Source organism: Mauremys reevesii, unplaced genomic scaffold (genome assembly GCF_016161935.1).
Source record: "Mauremys reevesii isolate NIE-2019 unplaced genomic scaffold, ASM1616193v1 Contig3, whole genome shotgun sequence".
NCBI lineage: Eukaryota > Metazoa > Chordata > Testudines > Geoemydidae > Mauremys > Mauremys reevesii.
The window spans coordinates 3411338-3417800 of record NW_024100840.1 but is presented as its reverse complement, the minus strand read 5'-3'; positions in this window follow the sequence as shown (position 1 = coordinate 3417800).

Here is a 6463-nt window from a genome sequence, read left to right as displayed (position 1 = left end):
GCAGACAAACCCCAGACGCTGGTGGATATTCCAATACTTAAGTTTACCACGCCAGCACAGAACAGCTTCTGTAGTACTTCACTGGTTACTCAGAAGTCCAAACAACGCAATTACCTTAAAGTACCCAGCCTCAGGCCTTTGCCCAGACACACATGTCAGATATGATGATGATTACTGAAAATCTGATCTCATCATATAAAAGAAAAGGTTCTTCCAATCCCAAAGGGTCAGCCACACACCCAGGTCCAATTATAACTTAGATCTTACCCAAAATACACGCTATAGTCAATTCTTGTTAACTAAACTAAAATTTATTAAAAAAGAAAAGAGAGAGAGTGTTGGTTAAAAGATCAGTAAACAGACAGACTTGAATTCAACTCTTGAGGTTCAGATACAAAGCAGAGATAAGTTTGTAGTTGCCAAAAGTCCTTTTAGAAATAGTCCATAGGTAGAGTCCAATGTCTATGTTCAGGGTGACTCCAGTCAATGACTGGGGAATCTCAATTCTTATGGCTTAGGGTTTCCCCTTCTTGAAACCCAGAGCAGATCTGAGATGAAGAAGGATCATGTCCCAGGGTTTTTATACATTTTCCAGCAGCCTCTTGGCCTGAGAGAATAAGCTTAATCGTCTGTCTCCCAAACATCCTGGCAATTAGCACAGGGTAATGTATCCATTAAACAGTTTATATACACTTTATCACAACCTTCAAAGAGACAAAGGGCAGGTGGTAGCGAGATGCCTCACAACCCTGGGTGCCCCCGGGAAGCGTCGCAGTCCTGTTTCCCTGAACAGCAGCAGGAACAAACTTTGCCCAGGCAGCCCCTCTTTTGCAGAAGTTCCAGAAAAGGTGTCTCAGCTTGTTCCCAGCAAGAGCTGTCTTTTAATCGCTGCTTCTCTCCAAGGACACACAGAGACTCCGTCAGCTTTACTCTAAACTGCTTAACCCAGCCTCTGCAGCTGGAACCTGCAAAACCCTTTGAGCCACACATGCCTCAGCTGTGGCCACATGACTCAGGGCCTCAGCCTCATGATACCCCATGAAGAGGCTCTCGGCGGTTACTGGCATTACAGCCTTTCTGTGCAGTGACAAAGAGCTTTGTTGATGCAGAATTAAGGTTGTCTGGTGATATCTCCAGCCCTCCCAGAATGTCAGTGTAAGCAGGCTCTGAATGAGTTCTCCTCTGACAGCTAACTGGAAGGGGGAGAGACTTCAGCAGCAAATTGTATTTACATGAACACACCTACTCTAGGTATGCAGCAGACAGAGCTGTGTTGCTCAAACTGATTAACTTTGGCTGGTTTAAACTAAATGTGTTAGTCTCTAAGGTGCCACGAGGACTCCTCGTTGTTTTTAAAGATTCCGTGGCAGGAAAACCTGAGGTGAGTCCTGAGGTGGTGAATTGCTCAGGCAGATGGAACCTCACCAAAGGCGGGAAAACCTGGCTCAAACCGGTTCTCCAACAGCCTTTGAATGTTCCAGAGAGTGAAGGCAAAACCCAAGATGGAGCCCAGAGGTCAAAGGTGACCGACTCCATTTTGAAATACACAAAATATTTGTTTTAACATTAAAATCATTAACATGTAATCATAAATATACAGCAACACTTAGGTATTTTATACTTAACCACTAACAGTGTCCAGTTAAATCAAGCAACTTCTACCGTGGCTGCACTGAAAGAAGAGAAGGGATTTTTTTTTTATCCTATGTAATACAGTTCTCATTTTAAACTCTTTGGTATTAAAGGAATCATCACTCTTTTAGCAGAAATTGAAATATGCACCTATGGAATTGCTTCATTCATTTATTAAAATATGAATGATCAGGGCAGGGCTACCATATTCCAGTTATAGACATGAGAGAGATTTTCATGTTAGTGGAGGGAGATCACACAGGACTAGAGGGCGAGTTGGGTTTATCTCTTCTGATTTTCTGCTACCTTCTTCACAAACACCCTCTTATTCTTGTGCCACTTTTTCTTCTCTCTCTCTCCCCTATTTTTCATCTTCCTCAGACTCACCATCAGTAGCAGAGAATTTTACACTGAAGAATGTCCTGGAAGAAATAGCTAGGAGACAATGCTAAGAACCATCCCCCAGAAAACTGCAGGTAGAGATGAATTATTGGATTGGAATCTCACATTGATTTCAATGGAGCAGTATTTCATTCTCTGGCTCTGAGCTTGTCCACACACAAACTCACTCTGAAATAACTACATTGGATTCAATTAAAATCTCTTCTTATTTCACAGCAACTCAATGTGGACTGTTATTTCAGAATAAAAGTGTCCTATTTAAATACTGTCTTAAACTAAATGGAAATATGTCCACATAGACTTGCACTGAAATAACAAAAGGTGTAAGTTAAAATGATTTAGTTATTTCAGTGCAAGTTTGTGTGTAAACAAGACCTCTGATAAAGTTGCTCCCTCTCTAGATATTGCTAAAACTTATCTTTGATTCTTATATAATTATGCTAATGAAAAAAGTCCCATGCTTTTTTTTCTTCTTAATCTAATGGTCTTGACTGCCTCAAATATCAAACATTTCTTTTCAAAACTAAAACAAACCAAACAACCCCGCCCCCAACCTGAGGGAAGTACACGCACACTTTTCTAGTCTCTCAAATCTCCTCTCTGAGACACTCTCACCTCTGACACACAGATCTTTTAACACATACTGAAAGAAAACCATTTCCTTGGAAACCTTTACTACATTTTAACAAGATGTTACACATACACACCCTAATCCACCCCATTTGCTCCTACATTCCAATCATCAGCTTGGCCTGAAATACATGGCAGAGAGGGATTGTGGGTGCTGAACAGGGAAGCATTCACATCAGTGATTACTCCTAAAAGCCCACTTCTGCAACACTGAATATTGTGATTAATGTGCACAAGCCTTGTCAAGTAGTATCAGGCTAAGCAGTGTTAGGCCTAAAACTTCCAGAAGTTGTAAGAAGTGAGTACAGTTAAATTCTGCAAGCATAAGCATAATTTAGCTAGAAAGCTTTATAGACTAAAGAGAAAACTCTGTAGAGATAAATACAGATTTGTGGTTACTATGCTCTGCAAGCAAATACCTCTTTAAGCTAACTTAAGCATTTTTGAGTCTAGCAAATTGACCACAATTAGCCGCATAAAAAAAAAAAGATGAGCTGAGCACAGGTGCACAGTTCATAAAATCAAGACAACCACAAATACCACACTGAAACATTTGGTCACCTTCATTGGTTGACCTGTTTTGAAACACGGCTAGCAAATACCATATAAATAAGGTGTAAAGATGCAAGTGTTTGTGTGTGTGTGTTGACCTAAAAGAGATCACTCTTTATTAGGCTTACGTACACCCCCTGAACCAAAGAGACTTGTGCTTCACTGACCATCTGTACTTGGCCAATGCGGAAAACGGTCAACTAAAGGCAACATATCTTTGGAAGAACGCAGGGTAAGATTTTGGGCTGAAGAGGTCTGGTTGTGCTCGAGCTAATTAATCTTAAGTTTGTATTAATACTATAGTTTAATTATATTAGTAAATTGTTTAAGTTGCTTAAAGATAGTAGTAGTCAATAGTTAATCAATATATAGAAACTGTATATGTTTTTGTACCTTGTTATAGATGGGTACAGCACTGGTAAAGCTAGTAGTTTGTAAACAATAATAGCTTTTGTGGAAGTAGAGCAAAAACTGACAGGAATTTAAAGGGAATTTCAATGCATGACATTCTCTGTTAGCAAGAGTCAGGCTAATAACACAAGATTTGTAAAAGTAAGGATTGTGTAAGATGAATGAAAAAGAACTGTTTAAAAAGTTGTTATGACCTTGTGTTAGATATGGAATGTAGACTGTAGTCTAAATAAAAGTAAAAAAAAATAAAATATCAAAATAGCCTATGTATAAACAAAATGCAGCTGTTGCTTATTATTGTATGTAACAAAAGGTATAAATGCTGTAATTGTTTACCTGTAGAGAGACTTGCCTAGGAGGGGGAAACCCTGCATCCTAGCGCACTCTCTCCCTCTATGTAATTGCTTGAGAATAAAGTATCCGACTTTGCTGCACCCAATCAGAAAGTAAGAACTATGTTTTTCTCCAACACTTTGCATGTCGCTGTGGCTGTCTTCAGTATAAGTTGTTATTCAGTTTATTATAAAAAGCCAGTAAAAGTTTATACATTGTTAAATAAATTAATAAAAAGGTTAAAATTAGTAAACTATAGTTAATTAATGTATCAGTATTGCATATAAATTTGTGTTGGCTGGGAATGGTTACAATACATGTGAAGTCACTAGACACATTCTGTCTGTGTTGCCTTTATGTTGTAAGTCATTAAAAACCTTTCTTAAGGAATAATTAGTTGTTTAGTTTCTCTTTTGCAAACACTACTCAACCTTATTACATCTGTGTTGGGTGGTGGGAAGTAGCAATCACCCAGAGCCCCACTAGGGCCCTAACGTGAGCCCACCTAGGGCCCTAACGAGTGCCTCCTCCTTCCATTAATCTCCAGAAATATATATGTGTGTTTTATATGTAGCTGTCGGGCGTTACAAGCTTCCACAGTGCTATGGCCACTTGCTTCTCAACTGTGAGAGCTGCTCTCATTTTGGTGTCTTTGCACTTCAGGGCAGGGGACAGCAAGTCACAAAGTTCCATGAAAGTGGCCCTATGCATACGAAAGTTTTGCAGCCACTGGGAATCATCCCAGACCTGCAACACTATGCGGTCCCACAAGTCTGTGCTTGTTTCCCGGGCCCAGAATTGGCATTCCACAGCATGAACCTGGCCCAATGCCACTATGATCTCCCAATCGCCACATGCCATGCTTCTAGAAACGTCTGTGTCCATGTCCTCATCAGTATAGTAATCGCACTGTCGTCGCTTCCTCGCCCAGTTTTGCAGGTACTGCACATACTGCTGGATAATACATGAGGTATTTACAATGGTCAAAAGTGCAGCGGAGATCTGAGTGGGTCTTGCCGCGCTGTGGTGCCTGCATGGGTAATCCTGGAAAAAGAGCGTGAAATGAGATGTTCGGTTCAAGATGGCCGATAAAAGGCGGTAAATGGTTGTCTTCTGTAGCTTTCACAGAGTTGGGAAGCTCATTAGAGCTGCAAGAGCAGGAGAGCAGAGTTTGCAGCAGAAACTGTGTGGCTCTGTTCACAACGGCTGAAAAACAGCAGGGAATTGTTGCCATCTGCAGCTTCCACAGGAACCCATGACCAACAACATGGAAAAAGTGGCGGAAGCTGTGCAGCTCTGTTCATGATGGCCAAAAAACGGGGGGGAATGATTAGATGAAAGAGTAGATAGAAAGACAAGAGGACATGCGAGCTGGATTCATAGTACCAGGAGACTACCGTCTGCTGGTAGTATGGCGTCTGCTGTAGCTTTCACGGAGGGAGGAGCGAATTACGGCACACACCCAGAAACACCCACAGGAATGTTTTTGCCCCATCATGCACTGGGAGCTTAACCCACAATTCCAATGGGTGGCAGAGACTGCAGGAACTGTGGGATAGCTTCCCACAGTGCACTGCTCTGACATTCAATGCTAGCCTTGGTACTGTGGATGCACTCTGCTGAATTCACGTGCTTTAGTGAGGACACACAACACTGAATGTATAAAATTGCTTCCGAAAATTCAAATAAAATAAGTTTCAATTAATTTTGTACTGTAGACGTACCCTAACTCATTAGATTTAAACTCAGGCACTTATAATCAAAATTACATCCTTTAACTGTAACATGGCAGAAGCACTTATTTTCATGGGTTATATTATAATTTCAAAATTACACAAAACCCTTCTCCTTTTAGGTGCATTACACATCTTGTTGCCTTCACTGTATGATCCACACACTGATCATAATTCAACTTGCTCTTTACCTCATCTCTACATGCTTTGTCCCTTATTATCTAATTTGGAGTAGATAGTTTTTAAGTGTTTTCCCTCATATATTAATTGGCTTAGACATTCTGCCTTTGCCTACTGACCTATTTACTTATCTTACTCAACATCAACATTCTGGTTTCCACCTAATAATTTATTTCCTTCCCTACTCCTATCTTCAAAAATGTGGCCTTCCTCTATGTATTAATCACTTATGTCGGGCCAGGTCTTAGCTACAATCCCCGAAATTTCCCCCCCCAGCAGCACATTCCCAAAACCACAGAGAAGGTAATCATTTAAACCACCATTAAAATGCAAACCAGGGGGTGCAAGCTCACCTCCTCTTTTATGCTATTAGAAACCCCTACCCCAGTATCAAAGCTCCCAATATATCCCTTTTGTACATTTCTTGAGAACCCAGGGCCTCCACATTGCAGGGCAAGATACCCTCCCATTCCCCTACTGGTGTTACTATTTGCAAAACAACCTCTCCCAGACCTCCCTTCCCAGTGTTTGGGGTAAAATGGATTATTTCAGCCTAAAGTGAATTGGGTTTTCCCCTGGTGCTGTCCAAT